The sequence below is a fragment of the Tursiops truncatus genome, chromosome 12 (genome assembly GCF_011762595.2).
Source record: "Tursiops truncatus isolate mTurTru1 chromosome 12, mTurTru1.mat.Y, whole genome shotgun sequence".
NCBI classification, from domain to species: Eukaryota; Metazoa; Chordata; class Mammalia; order Artiodactyla; family Delphinidae; genus Tursiops; species Tursiops truncatus.
The window spans coordinates 42555604-42575492 of NC_047045.1; the positions used below are offsets into that span (position 1 = coordinate 42555604).

The 19889-nt window shown below is 39.0% G+C and overlaps 1 protein-coding gene and 1 long non-coding RNA gene across 6 annotated transcripts in view; one reads left to right on the top strand and one right to left on the bottom strand.

Annotated features, from left to right (window-relative positions):
* Positions 1 to 19889, bottom strand: part of LAMA4 (laminin subunit alpha 4) — a 150615-nt gene that overhangs the window by 127353 nt on the left and 3373 nt on the right. The window lies entirely within an intron of this gene.
* The window catches only part of LOC141276013 (uncharacterized), an 83933-nt gene continuing 70194 nt past the window's right edge, over positions 6151 to 19889 (top strand). Inside the window, exons 1-2 of the long non-coding RNA XR_012324786.1 lie at positions 6151 to 6287; positions 10112 to 10228. This is a non-coding gene — a long non-coding RNA (uncharacterized lncRNA). The remainder of the gene's footprint in view (positions 6288 to 10111; positions 10229 to 19889) is intronic.

Below are 19889 nucleotides of genomic sequence, written 5' to 3' on the forward strand. Positions count from 1 at the left end.
AATTTTCCTCCCTAACTTCCCTCCCCTAAAATTTTATTTTATGATTTTGGTAAAATACTATTTAAATCTTTATTTCATTCAATTTTACGTTGATAAATGGCATAAATAACCTGCACATTTTCCTTTTAGTAAAAATTTTGAAGGGTAGTTTCAGAATCACTTTACAACCTGACATTATCTGTTTATAGCTTTTAAATTTTGCGCCCAAATTACTGTTTTGATCCAGATACTTACTGTGTTAAACCATGTTTATAAAAGTGAAGGTAAAGTACACAAAGTGAAAAGAAAATGACTGCAAAGGAGATGGCAATGCCTTAAGTGCTATAGATCTATTCTCTGCACTGCTGTTTTTAATGACAGCAAAATAATACACATTTATGAAAGGAAATGGATGAGGAAGGCTGAGAATGTTTGATTTAAAGTAATTTTGTTATCGGTAATTTGAGGGGGAAAAATTGTGCTGCTTTTAAAACAATACTTTAGTTACAGATGTTTCCAGACCCCTTCCCTGATCCAAGGAAACAAAATACCATTCAGCAACAAGCCCAGATTTAGAGATGGGGCTTGGTCCAATATAAACATTTCTTAGCTAGGCCTTCTCCATGAAAGTGCATAGTCAATTTTTCCATATACAGTGGGAAAGACAAAGCTTTTAGCTTAAAAGGCATTCTCGCCCGTAGCACACAGCTCCTGGAATGAACAGCCTAGGGATGTCATGGTTCATTATTGATGTCAAGCTGAATGCTGACTTGTTCATCAGAGGTATATGACAGGATTTTGTCAGAATGGACACATGCCACAAACAGAAAAATCAGCACCGTTCTGGCTTTCAGTATTTGGTATGGTCATTTATTCATTCTGTCTCTCTGTTTCATGTAGCACTGTTTACCCACGGCCCAGTTTAGGGTGTGGCACAAAGCAGGCATTCAACAAATAAGGAATGCATGACTATTTTCTTGAGCAAGTATTATACTGAAGGCACTTGGCCAGTCAATTTGGGGAATCAGAAGATGAATCACAGACACTGCTGGCCTCCAGGAGTTTAGTGGGGGCATTTAAGGTGCATATGTAAATTACTATAATATATGGTAGAAAGTGCTAAGAATCATAGTATAGGAGAGGTACAGAGAAATGCTGAGAGAGTAAAGAGGAAGGGGAAATTACTTTTAACATGGGGGTGGGGGATGGATCAAGAATGGTTCTTCAGAGGAGGTGGCATTTTTGCACGGTTTTCTTCAAGGAGAAGGCTGAAGCCTAAAGGCTGGAAAACAGGGCATTTTTTAGTCACTTCCCATAAGGCAGAGAGACTCAAACTTATAGTCCTTTTGTTTTATTGCTCAAACTAGGCATCCTCCCCCCCGCTCCGTAATCTACTTCAATAAAAGGCACCAGATGGACTGACTTTTTTCCTACTTTCTGTGATCTTTTTTGGAAGGATTAGTTTAATATCAGCGATTAAACTCATGTGACATCTTCAGCAACATTCTGGCTTACAGTATACTAACACAGAGATACCACTCTCTGTCCCCATATTGTAGATAATACTGGAGGCATGCCCTAATCCCTGAACTAAGTGTTAGATATGCCTAGAAGCCTCATTAGTTCTTTGTGGTCACCAGGATCCCATAAGCGACTATCATGTGGCTTAAAAGTTAGGAGTTTGGAATTGACAATAATTTCCAAGTTATAATTTATGCATAGGGATAATGCCATTCAACTGTAAGAAGAGAATATTTTTTTATCCTCATTCATTCTGCTAATGCATTTTACCCAAAGTGAGATGAGCAAAAGAATGGTAATAGGAATACTTGGTTGTGTGGCTCTCTCGGTAGCTACGAGATTGATTGAATTGACTGAGAATCTATCAATAATTAAAGCAAGAACCTGGTGCACTTGGTTTTTAATACTCTCCTGTCAATAGCCCAGTCACTGAACAGCTGAAATAGAGCAAAAATCTACCCTCATTTAAAGCTTCAACTGCTTTTTCATTTTTTTCTCCTTTTAAAAAAAGGACTTAATTGATATTTATAGGACATTCCATCCAGAAACAACAGAATACACTTTCTTCTCAAGTGCTCATGAAACATTCTCCAGGATAGATCATATCTTGGGTCACAAATCAAGCCTTGGTAAATTTAAGAAAATTGAAATAGTGTCAAGTATCTTTTCTGACCACAATGCTATGAGACAAGGTATCAATTACAGGAAAAAGTCTGTAAAAAAATACAAACATATGAAGACTAAACAGTACACTACTAAATAACCAAGAGATCACTAAAGAAATCAAAAAGGAAATTTAAAAATGCCTAGAAACAAATGACAATGAAAATATCATGTCCCAAAACCTATGGAATGCAGCAAAAGCAGTTCTAAGAGGGAAGCTTATAGCAATACAATCCTACCTTAAGAAACAAGAAACATCTCAGATAAATAACCTAACCTTACACCTAAAGCAATTAGAGAAAGAAGAACAAAGAAAACCCCAGAGTTAGCAGAAGGAAAGAAATGATAAGAATCAAATCAGAAATAAATGAAAAAGAAATGAAGGAAACAATAGCAAAGATCAATAAAACTAAAAGCTGGTTCTTTGAGAAGATAAACAAAATTGATAAACCATTAGCCAGACTCATCAAGAAAAAAAGGGAGAAGACTCAAATCAATAGAATTAGAAATGAAAAAGGAGAGGTAACAACTGACACTGCAGAAATACAAAGGATCATGAGAGATTACTGCAAGCAACTCTATGCCAATAAAATGGACCACCTGGAAGAAATGGAAAAATTCTTAGAAAAGTACAACCTTCCAAGACTGAACCAGGAAGAAATAGAAAATATAAACAGACCAATCACAAGCACTGAAATTGAAACTGTGATTAAAAATCTTCTAACAAACAAAAGCCCAGGACCAATGGATTCACAGGCAAATTCTATCAAACATTTACAGAAGAGCTAACACCTATCCTTCTCAAACTCTTCCAAAATATAGCAGAGGGAGGAACACTCCCCAACTCATTCTACGAGGCCACCATCACTCTGATACCAAAACCAGACAAATATGTCACAAAGAAAACTACAGGCCAATATCACTGATGAATATACATACAAAAATCCTCAACAAAAATACTAGCAAACAGAATCCAACAGCACATTAAAAGGATCATACACCATGATCAAGTGGCGTTTATCCCAGGAATGCAAGGATTCTTCAGTATATGCAAATCAATCAATGTGATAAACCAAAATAACAAACTGAAGGAGAAAAACCATATGAGCATCTCAATAGATGCAGAAAAGCTTTTGACAAAATTCAACATCAATTTATGATAAAAACCCTCCAGAAAGTAGGCATAGAGGGAACTTACCTCAACATAATAAAGGCCATATATGACAAACCCACAGCCAACATCGTTCTCAATGGTGAAAAACTGAAACAATTTCCTCTAAGTTAAGGAAAAAGACAAGGTTGTCCACTCTCACCACTATTATTCAACATAGTTTTGGAAGTTTTAGCCACAGCAATCAGAGAAGAAAGGGAAATAAAAGGAATCCAAATCAGAAAAGAAGTAAAGCTGTCACTGTTTGCAGATGACATGATACTATACATAGAGAATCCTAAAGATGCTACCAGAAAACTACTAGAGCTAATCAATGAATTTGGTAAAGTAGCAGGATACAAAATTCATGCACAGAAGTCTCTTGCATTCCTATACACCAGTGATGAAAAATCCAGAAGAGAAATTAAGGAAACACTCCCATTTACCATTGCAACAAAAAGAATAAAATACTTAGGAATAAACCTACCTAAGGAGACAAAAGACCTGTACTCAGAAAACTATAAGACACTGATGAAAGAAATTTAAGGTGATACAAACAGATGGAGAGAAATACCATGTTCTTGGATTGGAAGAATCAACATTGTGAAAATGACTATGCTATCCAAAGCAATCTACAGATTCAATGCAATCCATATCAAACTACCAATGGCATTTTTCACAAAACTAGAACAAAAAATTTCACAATTTGTATGGAAACACAAAAGACATCGGAATAGCCAAAGCAATCTTGAGAATGAAAAACGGAGCTGGAGGAATCAGGCTCCCTGACTTCAGACTATACTACAAAGCTACAGTAATCAAGACAGTATGGTACTGGCACAAAAACAGAAATATAGATCAATGGAACAAGATAGAAAGCTCAGAGATAAACCCACGCACATGTGGTCACCTTAGCTTTGATAAAGGAGGCAAGATATACAATGGAGAAAAGACAGCCTCTTCAACAAGTGGTGCTGGGAAAACTGGACAGCTACATGTAAAAGAATGAAATTAGAACACTCCCTAACACCGTACACAAAAATAAACTCAAAATGGATTAAAGACCTAAATGTAACGCCAGACACTATCAAACTCTTACAGGAAAACATAGGCAGAACATTCTATGACATCAATCACAGCAACATACTTTTTGATCCAACTCCTACGGTAATGGAAATAAAAGCAAAAATAAACAAATGGGACCTAATGAAACTTCAAAGCTTTTGCACAGCAAAGGAAACCATAAACAGGATGAAAAGACAGCCCTCAGAATGGGAGAAACTGTTTGCAAATGGAGCAACAGGCAAAGGGTTAATCTCCAAAATATGCAAGCAGCTCATATCAAAAAAACAAACAACCCAATCCTAAAATGGGCAGAAGACCTAAATAGACATTTCTCTAAAGAAGATATACATATTACCAAGAAACACATGAAAGGATGCTCAATATCACTAATCATTAGAGAAATGCAGATCAAAATTATGAAGAGGTATCACCTCACACCAGTCAGAATGGTGATCCTCAAAAAATCTACAAACAATAAACGCTGGAGAGGGTGTGGAACTGACACTGTTTACATTCCCACTGTTGGTGGGAATGTAAATTGATACAGTCACTATGGAGAACAGTATGGAGGTTCCTTAAAAAACCAAAAATAGAACTACTATATGACCCAGCAATCTCACTACTGGGCATATACCCTGAGAAAACCATAATTCAAAAAGAGTCATGTACCACAATGTTCACTCCAGTTCTATTTACAATAGCCAGGACATGGAAGCAACCTAAGTGTCCATTGACAGATGCATGGATAAAGAAGATGTGGCACATATATACAATGGAATATTACTCAGCCATAAAAAGGAATGAAATTGAGTTATTTGTAGCGAGGTGGATAGACCTAGAGTCTGTCATACAGAGTGAAGTAAGTCAGAAGGAGAAAAACAAATACCGTATGTTAACCATATATATGGAATGTAAAAAAAAAGAAAAATGGTTCTGAAGAACCTACTGGCAGGACAGGAATAAAGATGCAGACGTAGAGAATGGACTTGAGGACACGGGCAGGGGGAAGGGTAAGCTGGGATGAAGTGAGAGAGTGTCATTGACATATACACACTACCAAATATAAAATAGATAGCTAGTGGGAAGCAGCCACATAGCACAGGGAGATCAGCTCGGTGCTTTGTGACCACCTAGAGGGGTGAAATAGGGAGGGTGGGAGGGAGACGCAAGAGGGAGGAGATATGGGGATATATGTATATCTGATTCACTTTGTTGTACAGCAGAAACTGACACCCCATTGTAAAGCAATTATACTTCAATAAATATGTTAAAAAACAAGTGAATAGCATATAAAGAAAAAAAGTTTGTAAATTTCTTAGACGATATGAACTATGTTCCAAGGAAATCCATGGTGACTTATGACTTTGAGGAGAAAGCACATTTTTTAGATGAACTTACGTTAGCAGATTACAAAAAGAGAGATCGTAATCAAAGGAAAATCAAAACAGTTTAGATAATCTGAGATGATGATATAATGTCTTAAAATTAAAACAAGCGTCCAACACTTGTTAGCTTTCAAAACAACTGAATGGAAGAGCAGATAAAAAGATATTCTGCAGAAAAGAAAGCAACAAAATGCTTATTTCCACTGAACATTTTGATATATTGCAGGTCCCAAAACACAGGTCACAAGGAAAATGTGCTTCACCTGCCAAAATAATCACCAATACTGTTTGAGAGTAGGAAGAGCCCAGCCCTTTAAAAAAACACAGAGATTTTAAGCCCAGTACAAAGAGTATTATCCTTTCCCCCAAAGATTATTACTCTGATCTGACAAAGATATTTATATTTCCTTAAATATGGTATTACTTTCACCATACTGAGCATCCTCCTCACATCAAGACCACGGGAGAGAACAAGGGATGATGGTGCCTGCCATTCTGAAAGTGAACCACTGAGTGCGCAGCAGGTTAGAACTGTTCTGCCTCCCAAAGACCTTCTTATTTTGCTGACCACAGCGGGCTACCCCAACCCCCGAAATCTTCCTTATTTCTTATCCTCTATTAGACTCAGGGCACATCTAAGCAGATGCTACTCCTGGTGCAGTCCCTGGATTTTACTAACTACAGTTCTGCTGGGAATTGGTAGATTGCCTTTGAGAAACTTGCTGTTACAAGAGTGGGGTGGCTTGACTTTGAAATCAGCAGTGAAAAAGCTCCACAAATAAAAATGGAGATGCTGAAACTCAGAACTGTTTTAAAGCAGGTTGGGGCAGTCACAACGGGGTACAACTGCCAGAGTAGACCACTTTGGTGCCAGCACACATTTAATTTTCCTCATTAATTTCTCATGTTATAATTGTTTTGCTACATGATAGGGAAGTTTCTTACAGTCATGTGGAAACCTGAATGATGACTGTGCAGGGGGAAAAGCAGACATAATGTGGTCTGGGAATTTTTAAACTTTGTTCTTCAATTGTTTTAAAACAAAAGTGTCATTGTTCATTTTTGAAATTGATCTTATTTTCTTTCTTCCTTTTAAGATCCAGGATGTGTTGTTTATTTTTATATGACCATCAGGAAACTCTAACCGGAAATTCTGAAATCTTAGTGCACTTGAAAGCTTTCTTTTTAAGTATGGGTGCTGAAAGCATAATTTAAGGGGTCAATAGCCATATGGGGACAAAGCAAAAATCCTTCAAATGAAAGAAGAGGTATGAATAGTGTGGTTATAAATTAAATTCAAAATTGGGATAAATATGCTGACCAAAAGGTCAAGAGAATTAATATTTTAGTAGTTAAATTATTTAGGACTAAGGCACAGATGGTGACATAAGTCATAACAGGAAGGTACATGTGGATATGCTCTTGTCTGATCCAACTTGTTTAATATCCCAACATACAGATCACCAGGTGTTCCTCACCCCTATTATTTATTCTGGTGATGGCATCCATGCTGTCATTCAGTAGGACAAGAGGACTGCTCTAAGAGTCAGGAAACTTGGCTGGTTCCAGTTCTAGAAACTTGTTGTGGGACCTCGAGGAAGTGACTTAACTTCTGGCTCCAGTTTCCTCCTCTTTCAATGATATTAGTGGCACGATGCTTTCTAGGCTCTTCCCATCCTAACAGTCTAGAATTCTATAAAGCTGCCTGCTGTTTCATACTGGTTCCATGCTATGAAACATTGGGCAAAGTATTTAACATCTCCACATTTATATAAATTAGATTAATAACCAGTGGCCTGCCTGGTTTGTAATATAGTTGAAAGGAATAAAGGTGGAAATATGTATGAATATACCTTGTAAATCATGGAAGCTTTATTTTTATTTATTTAACTTTTTTAAAATGTACTTTTTTTAAAAACATCTTTATTGCTTTCCATTGTTGTTAGTTGCTGCTGTATAACAAAGTGAATCAGCTACATGTATACATATATCCCCATATCCCCTCATGGAAGCTTTAAAGTATTAACATTGTTTTTCAACTGAGTTAGTAGTCATTGGAAATTCCAATATTTTTCAGTTGTAAGTAACATTTGTCCAATGTCAAGAGCTTTTTGAAAGCTGTGCTCTTTAAACTTGGGTTGAGATATATAGGAAGCTTTCCTAATTTATCAGAAGATCAGTTCTCAGTGTTCTGAATATATGTCATAAAGCAAAATAAAATAAGTGGCAACTTGCCTTAATGACACTGTGAAATGCTTAAGGTGTCACTTTTCTCATTCAAATAAAAAAAATCAAATATGGTTTTAGATGTTTATTTTCTCCCTTTTAATAGACATAACACTCATAGTGGAAGCATTTTGGCCCTTGGAGATGAAGGACCAAAGGTGGGTGTAATCCAGTGTTGAGGGAGGGAAAAGTAAGACTAAGAGCTGTCTTTTTAGGTCAGAGTGCAGGTGAGTAACTGTTTAGGTTTAGGATAAGATGATGTTAATAATGATGAAACCATTGGTTTAGAAAAATAAGAACCATACAAACATCTGACTGTTCCTATGAGGACTGAAAGATACCGGTATCGGTTCAACCCACTACCACCCTCCAAAACTTTCCAAAACTCCTTTGCCTTTTCCTCAGCACTCCCAGGTAATAACTGAGACAAAAGTGGAATTTCCTAGGAAAGGGCCAAAAATATCCTCAGACAGGGAACAGGAAGCATAAAAATATCTCTTAGGAGAGCACCAGTTGTTCAGTGATTTCTAGCTTGTGTTTGGAGCCGCAGCAGAGATGCTCAGAACACCAGCAGCTCTGTGCAATCAGCAATACGCACTGGCCCAGAGGCAGGTATATGTAACACTGAGAAACTGCCTAGGAAGCACTGATTTGAATGAGATTTGGGGCAATATTTTGGAGACCTGTCATGATTTAGAATATCAACTCGGAAGCCCCCAGCACCATGGCTCTCAAACACTGTAGGGCAGAGAATTCCTTTTTTCCCAGGGAAATCTCATGTAGAATTCATCTATAAAACAGATTAAAAAGATGCACTGGTTGAAGGAAGAAGAGCCCCCACTTCTTGCTGCTCAGCCTCCCTCACCCCAAGTTATACCCAAGGCAATGCATTTCCATGAAGCCTCAGCTTGAAAGCCACTGATTTAGTAGGTCTTGTGTTAAAAGGTCTTTGAACCCAAGATTTTTTCCCACGATGTAATACATTTCTCCAAACAGCAGCAGCACCTCTGACTTCTCTGTCATCCTTGCTCTCCAAAACAGGGCAAGTCATCTGATAGAATCTCTGCAATGACCCCAGCGTCTGTTTTCTTCCTTCCAGACCATGGCCACCATCTAAATCTAGACCCTTCTTACTCGTTCCTGGACAATTACCAATACATGATATAAGTTACCCCGATTCCAGGCTCTCTGCTGCCTACTGCATCCTCCATCCAATAGCCCACGTCCAGATTAATGTTGATGAAGAATTCTCATTGAGCATCTTTTCTGCTCTGAAATCTTCAGTGGCTCCCTGTTATCCAGTAGCACCAACTAGGACTATATCCCTTTCCAGAAGAACCCTGTGTCTTTTGACTTTACTTATCCTATCGCCTCAGCTTGAATTTTCCTCAATCTTAAGGATTCAACTCAAATGTCACCTCTTCCATGAATGCACTTGTGAACTTCCCACCAGGAGTGAACATTCCTTCTAAACCCTCCAAGAGTTTTGATAACATTTAGTTGTATTACACTACTGTTTACTTGTTTTATCTCTTTGACTGGATTCTATTCCTGTTTATATCATACAAAGCAACTTGGCTGAGGTAGTAGGTACCTTTTTAAAATAAGAGAATAAAAACATTAATGGTAATCAATCAAGTGTCCCTGAACACCTAAGGAATACAAGATGGCAATAGAGGGCTGAATGTACTATTCTCCATATTTCAAAATATCTAATAAAAATTAATTGTGACACATTCATAAAAATGTACAATCAAAATGAAATGCTAATGAAATTTTTGTGTTTGTTTTTGCTTTTGGCTGAGGTTAATACAGAGTGATAACACTACTAATTTTACCAGAAGCTCTCTTTTGCTATTATACATTACTTTGCCTAATTAAAAAAAGAGTTACTGCTTACATGCTTCCCCTGGTAGGTGTTACCAACTCAGTTAACACCCCTCCCCCATCCCAATTCATATGTTGAAGTTCTGTGCCTAATATGAGTGTATTTGGAGGTAGGGCATACAAGGGGCTAGTAAAGGTTAAGTGAGATCGTAAGGGTAAGGCCTTAATCTGATAGAACTGGTGTTTTTATAAAAGAGGATGAGATCTCTCTCTCTCTCTCTCTGCATGTGCACAGGAAAAAGGCCATGGGAGGACTCAGAAAGAAGGCGGCCATCTACAATCCAGGAAGTGAGCTCTCACCAGAAACCAAGCCTGATGGCACCTTGATTCCAGACTTCTAGCCTCCAGAAAGGTAAGAAAATAAATTTCTGTTGTTTAAATCTCCCAGTTTGTGGTATAACGTTATGGCAGACTTAGCAAACTAAGACAGTAAGCAAAACATTTCAAAACCTGAAGCTAGAGGGATAGGAGAAGCAGTAGAGATTCTTGGGCGTGATTATCTGGGGGACCTTCCTTTCTTCCAGGCTAACAGCAGACTCCACAAGTGACTGCTGCTAGCAGAGCTATCCTCCTGGTCCAGCAGGGTGGAGGCTACCTGGGTTTGTTCCAGACAGAATCACTGATGCCTTGCCTGGTTCCTCTCAGCTCTTAATCACTGTGAGCTGAATGAATAACTCACTTATTTCAGACATGTTGTTTTATATAGTGCTTGAAAATTTCTAGGAAAGTCCGTTCTCTAGTAGGTCTGTGTCTTTATTCCTGTCTTACCGCTAGGTTCTTCATGACATTTTTTTTTCTTAAATTCCATATATATGTATTAGCATACGATGTTTGTCTTTCTCTTTCTGACTTACTTCACTCTGTATGACAGACTCTAGGTCTATCCGCCTCATTACAAATAGCTCAATTGCGTTTCTTTTTATGGCTGAGTAATATTCCACTGTATATATGTGCCACATCTTCTTTATCCATTCATCCGATGATGGGCACTTAGGTTGTTTCCATCTCTGGGCTATTGTAAATAGAGCTGCAATGAACATTTCGGTACATGACTCTTTTTGAATTATGGTTTTCTCAGGGGAAGGGTGAGCTGTGACAAAGTGAGAGAGAGGCATGGACATATATACACTACCAAACATAAGGTAGATAGCTAGTGGGAAGCAGCCGCATAGCACAGGGAGATGAGCTCGGTGCTTTGTGACCACCTAGAGGGGTGGGATAGGGAGGGTGGTAGGGAGGGAGACGCAAGAGGGAAGGGATATGGGAACATATGTATATGTATAACTGATTCATTTTGTTATAAAGCAGAAACTAACACACCATTGTAAAGCAATTATACCCCAATAAAGATGTTAAAAAAAATTAAAGTTAAAAAAAAATAACAAAAGCAATGAAAAGCAAAGGTTAAAAAAAAATTTCTAGGAAAGAAGTTAACAGCTTATGTGTCTTTTAGGTCTGACTTGAATCCTTTCAGTTGCCAAACTCCATTTCTTTCCATATTTTCCTTTATAAAGAAAAATTTTTAAAGATAAATAGTTTCTAAGACTTCATTCAGTTTTCCTATGATTGACATACTTTGTCTAATCATTTCCCCTGAGATCCTGCTTTTACTACAGTTCAAGTTCTTTCTTTAGCCTTCTATAAAGTTCTTTTAAGTTGTAGGTCCCTAATGTAAACTCAGGATTCCACTGAAATGACTAATGCTTAGCATATTTGAAGATCATAAATACATATACATTCAGATATTATGTCAATCTTTATTCCTATTATGCCTAAAGAAGAACCTCCTATTGTTATTGAGATGATAGAGTGAGTTTACTCTATAACTTGAAAAACAAGTCAAAGTATAAACATACCACTAATTTAAATGTTCTTTAAATAGACTCATCAGCTTCTAAGACCACTCTGGCATTCCTGGATGATACTGGGGACCCTTGTTAGCTGAGCTATTGTAAGACACTCTGAGATTTAGAAACAGACATTAGAGGGTCATTTACAGGACAGAGATTAAGAGCTTGGAGCCAGATTCCCTAAGCTGTGATCTTGGGTAAATTACTCAACTTCTAGATGACTCAGTTTCCTCAAGTGTAGAATAGTGCTAATAGCAGTGCCTTCCTCATTAGCTTATGAGCAAAATTAATAATACACATAGAGCACCTCAAACAATGCCTAGGACACAGCTAGTGCTAAGCAGGTGGTTAGGCATTAAAATCAAAAGGGTGACAGCTGTCCTGTAAGGCTGTTACAGAATAACAAGGGGCCCTCTCAGGGCTGTGGCTGCATCAAGGAGACCTGGAAGGGGCCAGGAGAATGGAGGTGACTCTGCTGATGCAGGAGGAGGCCGAGACCCTGTCTCAACAGCACTTTCCTGGAAATCTCAATCCCTCTAGAGAGGTTCCATTTTGAGGGCTAGCCTTGGCAATTCTCATTCCGGAGAGCTAGCTCTTCCATATCTCTTATCAAGTTTCTTTCTAGTTTAGGCCAGAGACCACACTCCTCACTCCCCGAAGACACACTGTCCTGAATTAGAAAGCTTCCCTTGTTAGCAAGAGAGAACGTTATAATCCCACTATTTCCTAAGAGTCTGGCAATGCCCTGTTTCCAAGAAGGTTCCACGAGTAAATTCTTCCCGTCTCTGCTCCCTTCCCCTCAAGGACACAGATCTCCAGTGGTCCTGTTTCTAGGCTGTGTGTGCTGGGAGTAGGAAACCTTCCTTATCATTTCATGTCTGTCTTTTTTGTCTGTTTGTTTGATATCCTCTAAGCATTTTAATAAACATTAAAAATATTATTATTATTCATGTCTTTCTTTAAATTCCCTTCCTGAACACCTGCTGCGTGTGGGCCAGGGTTTCAGGAAGTGATGTTACCTTCTCAGCTCCTCCAGATGCCTTGAAGCAGCAGTTTTCTTTGAAGCTTGATTTTTATTCTAAAGTGCACCTTTCCAGGCCGGGGGCTAGTACCCCGGTGGGCCTATGAGCTCTCTTACTAGCCTCATGCAGCCATGATTTGGTTTTATTTTATAGGCCTCTCTATAATTATGTCAAAAATGCTTCCCTTTTCTGGATTCTCAATTTCCTGAAGTCCATTAAAATCTAAGCCCAGCTGCATTTTAGAGACTAGTGCTTCTTATACTTTAATGTGCATGTGAACAACCTGGGCATCTGGTGAAAATGCTGATTCTGGAGTGGGACCTGGGAGTCTGCATTCCCAGTACGGATCCATGTGCTGCTGGTGCCGCTGTCCTTGGGCCACATTTGGGGCCTCCACGATTTCGACCCCTCCTCCCCACAGTCATTCACACCCCCAGGGCAGGCCCCCTCACACACTGGCGATTCTGACTTCCAGAAAGGTCCTTTAAAATATTTGCTTCCAAATGTTGCATTCTGCTCAATCTAGAGCAGGCTATCAAATTAAGCTTCCTCTTTACCTTGTCATGAAGGCTTAGTTGGTGGCATTATTGTGTCTACTATAATGCAGTGATTTCAGTTGATGTTTACAGTGAATTAATAATCCCTCACTGGCTCTTCCTTCCTTTTGTGCAGAGTGAAAAGACATTCTCCTCTCTGGGCCCTCTGTCACATGTCACTTAAGTTTTAGAAGACTCAGGGACACAAGTCCCCATGTCCCTTATCTCATCCATTGTCATCCTTCTTGTTTTTCCATGTGGAGCTTCATGCTTAGGGTCACCCTGAAGGGTCTGGAGAGGGCAGATGGCAGCAGGAACCCTGGCATGGGAGACCATTAATATTCATTGGACACACTTAGGTGTCTGCACCGGATGCTGGCTGGGAAACCTCCTGGGCGTGTCATCTTGGAAAGGCTCCTGTCAGTGGCTGGGCCAGTGCTCTGTCCTGCAAACCATTCTCAGCTCTGACCCTGAAGGAAGCAGGAAAAAGGACTCTTAAACCATCCCCACCCAACCCTCTTAACCAGATCAGGACCCTGTGTTTCCCTCAGGTTCTGGATACTAAATCTTGGGGTTCTAACTAGGACAGCAGCTGTGACTCTGAGTGATTCTGTTCCTTAGGTCAGCTCCCCTTTAAGTAGTTTACAATTTGATCTATTTATTAGCCAGTTATAGAACTTGGTTGCTTGAAGTAACCTTGATTTTGTTTTGTTCTTTTCAAGCTGTCCCAGGAGGTGAAGGGATTTACCCAGGTTCCTTTAACTGGTAAGGGTGATCTGGCTGTTAGTGGCATGGCCATAAACAAGAATAGTTAGTTCCAGACTCACGGTTCAGTGCTTTTCCCACTCCACTCAATTCTGGGTGACTCTCCTACTGGTAATTCAACTTAAGGTTAACTAGAAACAATGAAGAGTAAAGTGATAGTATATTAGAAGTAAACAATTCTTCTCTTAAAGATATATCTGTGTGTGTATATATATATATATATATATATATATATATATATATCTGTGTTTATACATATATATATTTTATTAAAAAATATATATTTTACTTAATGATCCCCAGTTCTAAAGCTAAGGATGATTCAGTTGATTAAAATAATTTGAAAGAAAATAAGACTGGAAGTCAGAAGACATAGTTCCTGGCACTGCTGCTAATGAACTTTGTGTCCTTGAGTGAAGCACCCCAACCCCTCTGAAACCCAGCTTCCTTACCTACAAAATGAGAGGGTTTGAATCTCTCAACTCTCTTTCTAGATCTAACATCCTATGATCCCTTTGATTTTATGGTTCCCAGTGCAAGGTCCAATAGAGTTATACATCCAATAATAACCACCCACTGGCTCCGCATTCAAACACGTCTCCTCTATGCTGAATTCTGTGCTGCAATAGAGGCTTCAGGGCTTGTCCCTGATGAGAGGAATTTCAGGGTGTCTGCTGGCATTGATCACGACAGACAGCAATTCCAAGGGAACAATATAGAATGAGCCAGTTATTCATTCACCACAAAGAAACACTGGCCCATCTCCAGGCATTCAGACTCAGTTCAGTCTTCAGATAACAGGCATTTAGCACCTCACCTGTGACCTGGGGATTAACAGAATCACAGATGACAGAACTGCTCCGCTGCTCCTAGGACTCATGGCATATCGGCAGGAAGAGAGGTTACGCTTAGGGCACACTTAGCTTGTCAAATTATATCACTGATCATCAAAGGGAAACATACACACTGTGGCTGTGAACCTTGAAAGGCACTGTGGAATAATTTCGTGTGGAAGAAGCAGCCAGCCATGATTTTAAACCCTGAATTTGTGCTCTGGCTCTTGCAGTGATTCTAGATGGTTCTACAGCCCTGGCATCCCACGGTACAAGGCTTTTTAGACATTTATCTTGCCTTCTGCTTGTGTCTATATTATGCATTCCTTTGGGTCGACATTTGGCTTTACAGAGCTGCTCAGTGCAGTGTGCCGTGTTGCAGTTCACTTTGTAAACAGACAACAGTGTTGCATGTAACAGTCACGTCCAAGGTGAGTTTTAGTGAAGACATCTTTGATCTCTAGACATCTTGATTTCCTTTAAAGTAATCATGCCACTCCATGTAATGGAAGGCATAATTTCCAAATAAATATTAATATACAGAATCTGCACTGTGCTCAAGCATCCTTTTAGCTGTAGTATGCAGCATGGATCACTGCTCTAGTCTCCAAGGGGCTTGGGTTAATGCAACTGTTAATGTTATGGGATTTCTCCAACTCATTGGTTCTCATGGAGTCATAAACATTGATACTTTACTCCATTTAGGTAAACACTAGATCTCTAGCCTCCAGCAAAACACAACACACAAACTAAGAAATTCCTGGAAGTGAAAAGAGGGCCGTATTACATGTTACTTAAAGTACATTTGACCACCCCCCACGCCTTTTTTTTTTTTTTAAGAGAATTTGTTTCTTCGTGTATTTTTTTTTTCTGTCATGTAGAGGATTTGGGCTTGAATATGGACAGTTTCCCACTACCAGTCAGCCTCAGAATGCTGTTTTCCCCAAGTTTCTCATGATAAAAAGACTCAGATTCAGAGCTGACTGCCTGGCAGCTGAATTTCATTAAGACTTTGATGGGAAACTTAAGTTGGAATTACAAACATCTGTGGTTAAACTTCCCTTTAGTAAACCATTTCCCAGAATTTAACTTTACCACACTAGGAGCAAAAAGAAAAGCAATTGAAAAAAGAATGCTGCTTTTTGGCAAATGCTGGAGTAGATATTTAAATATTCTTCTATGTGGTCACTATATCTCAGTCAAGTAGCAGATTATTTGCTTTAGAAAACGCGAAAGTAATTGTTTGGAAATGCTAAGTTTTGGAACTCAAAGCATGTACTGGCAGTCTGATTTTAATGGTTTCTAACCAATCAAATGTCTCATAACTATGTCTGGCCATCATTATATTTATGTGGTTACTTTGAGCAAGGAAAAACCCTAAAGGAGAGGAGTGTTTTTGGCATTATATGCTTCAAGAATCTATGACAAGTCAGATTTTAGAATTTAATTGTGAAAGGGAAAAAAAAAAAAGGTTATAGCCCTTGTCATAGCAAATATGCTGGGTTTTTTGTTTAGTTTTTTGGGTATTTGGGAAAACTCATTCATTTCTCTTAACTGCTCAGATTATCCTATTTCTGGGGAAAGGTTATGTTTAAAGAACCATTAGGGATACAATTATTTTGATAGTTAAACTAGTCTCCTTCTTGTCCAGTGTTGGATAATCAGCAAATTTGTAAGCAAAAGTTGAAAGTAATCAAATTTACAGAATAAGCAAAAATTTAGATGAAAATAGACTGATACTACAAATCTGAACTCACAGGTAGATAAAAACAGATAATGGAAGAAAAAGGGTGAGGAGGGAGGGAGAGAAGAGAGAATGAGGGCAGACTGAGTTAGGCAGCTTATACACACGATTTCACTTAAATTTCACAAATATCTTGCAAAGAAAATACATTTGTATTCATTTTAAAATCAAACAGACGGAGCCTCTGAAAAATGCACTAATTTGCCTAAAGTCAAACAGCTAGAAAGTAGGGGAGCTGGATTCATAGCACATCTGTCTGGCTAGATGCCCACATTGTGCCTTTGATGAAAGGTGAATTTCAAATGTCATAAAGCAGAGGACTGCAAATAAACAGTCCTCAGATGTGCTTCCCACAGGGCGTTAAAAAAACTGAGTCAGCAATTTCACTTAAGAATCCAGATTCTGTCTTCTTGTAAAAAAACAGAAGGCCTGGCAACACAGAGAGGTGGGTGCCCTCTGGAAGAGGCATCCCGTCCTCTGCTGCTGCTTGGGCCCCACCACTCACAGGATGTGTTCCTTTCCCTACCCAGTTATTTTTTGCTCGGCCTCCGTAAAAATCTGAGTTTTAAAACTGTCTCTGTTCCATAGGATCAGCAATTCCACTTCTAGGTATATACTCAAAAGGACTGAAAGCAGGGACTCTGATGGATAATTGTAGACCAATGTTCATAGCAGCACTATTTACGGTAGCCAAAAGGTAGAAATAACTCAATGTCCATCAACAGACAAATGGATAAATAAAATGTGATATTACATACAGTAGAATATTATTCAGCCTTAAAAGGGAATGAAATTTGGGCAAATGCTACAACATAGATGAACCTTGACCACGTTATGTTAAGTGCAATAAGCCAGGCACAAAATGACAAATGCTGTAGATTCCACTTATATGAGATACCTAGAGTAGTCAGATTCATAGAAACGGAGAGTAGAATAATGGTTGCCAGGGCCTGGGGAAAAGGCTAACAGGAATTATTGTTTAATGTGTATTGAATTTGAGTTTGGGAAGATGAAAGTGTTGGAGATGGATGGTAGTGATGGTGATTGGTGGCGATGGATGATGATGAATTACCTAATGCAACTTAAAAATGGTTAAAATAATAAAATTTGTGTATATTTTACCACAATTAAAAAAAAACCCATTTCTTCTGGTTAAATCTGAGAGCTCTGGTATTACAGCAAATGGAATTCTCTGTTTTCCAGCGGTTTTATAATAAATTCTGTAAGATAGGCCATGTAATTTATGCTACTCATCTAGCAAGCACTGCATAAATGGTCTTTGAATGGTATTTTATATATCTTCACTTTAAGAAATTATCAAACTTTGACTAAAATTGTTCCTACAGATAGTTATATTTACCTCACCACATTTTTCTAGATATTCTTGCACAGTTGAATTACTTTCATAAACTCCTTCCTAGCTGGGCCACTTACCAGGCAGGTTGCCTGGGCAAATGCTTTGTGCCTCAGTTTCCACGTTTGCAAAATGAGATAATAAGTACGCCAATCCCACTGAACTGTTATGAGGGTTAAAGGAAATAACTCATGGAAAGTGCTTAGACCAGTGTCTGGCACGTGGTAAATACTCAATGAGTGTCATCGATAAGCCACGCTATTATTATTATTACCATTACTGTATTCCAGTCCTTCTAAAATAATGTTTCCCAGGAACTTTCTTTGGTGTTTGGTGAGTAAGTGGCTGTGCCCTACTGGCCTAGCCCAGGAGTAATACTTTTTCCACATTAGCCCCATGGCACTTAGCTGATAGCTGCTCTTACGGAACATAAATTCATTCTGCTTTATATAGTGGCTACGTGTATGTTTTTCTGTCTTAGATTGCTTACTCCTTGAGGGTAGGGATGTGACTCTGCCTTCTTTCTGTCCCGCCTGGTGCCTGCTTTATTACTGTGTACATGGTAGGTCTCCAAACCTGCTCTTTGGATGGTATTAAGTGAATGAAATAATGACTGCATGCCAGGCTGGGGGTGGGGTGTGGGTGTTAAATTACCAACTGCTCTGTTGAACAGCGGTATAGAATGATGGCCTAGGCCAGTGACTGGAAGTCTTGATATTGTTCTACAAAGCCTTTCTCAAAGTAAGTGAGCAAGATAAGGCAACGGAAAGCAGATAGTGAAAGGGATCTGAGCTGTCTTTTAATAAACATACTACAATCCTTTAGTGGCAGGGCACCTAACTACGTGTTGGAGCATGGGATCACAGATCAACCATGAAGGGTGTCTAGAAGAAAAGTCCCGCAAAATTAGTCTAGTTCATATTGCTTTTTTTTTCTTAGCAAGCAAGTTTGTCTAGTGTGAGGTACATTTGTGGTTCATGGGGCACGAATCTTCTTGGAGGGAAGCTAAGAACAGCAACTGCAAAATCCAATCAGGTTATCAGGAGATAAACTCCTGGTTTCCCCTCTCAGGGAAGTTTGCTCAGTATTGTCAATTATTTCCCTTATTTTCTCAATAATCTACCAAAGGCAGTAACAGCACCGTCGCCTTCCACCACCTCCCGCTTTGCCCTTCCAGCAAAGTCCCCACTCCTCTCTGAGTCTCTGGGTGGCTTCTTTCCAGCCACGAAGGATATAGACAACAGGGATATGGCAATATTAAGTAAAATAGCACCATAAAATAAAGTTCTGAGAAATATTCCCAACTAAGGGTTTCTTTTAATCAACCTCTAACCTGTGTTCTTGACCTTGTTTAACTCCTGCTTCTTTTTGATAAACAAGAATGTCACTCTTCCTAAGGACACTCTGATACCCTCTCCTGGGGGACTGTTCCCATCTCCATCCCTGCGTCCCCTCCCATTCTTCTGCATCTCCGTATTGGCCAAGAAGACTTTTGCCTAGTTTCACTTGCTGTAATGTGTATAATAAAATTAAGTCTTTCTTTTCTTAAATGTGGAATATTAGAATACTAAATATACTTTTTGACACTACCTAGTTTCCCCTTTGCCCACCCCCACCTGCTGAGAATCATTGTTCTCACCATATACTCAGAAATAATGGACTCAGTAAATTATCTGCTCGTAAAAAAGCAGGTAGTAGGAAAATCCTACCAACTAGCACCCATGGTGCTCCTGTTTTCAAATTCTCTGCATCCTGTAGGAGCTTGTGCTTATTTTAGAAGGAAAGGAGGGGCGTTCCTTCTTGGTCAGCCCATGTTTCCCATCCTTTTATTCAGTGCATGTTGAATGTATTTGTTCTCCTAACCCACACTGTGCACCAGTATGCCGTAGTCTGTGCTGAGGGTGGAGAG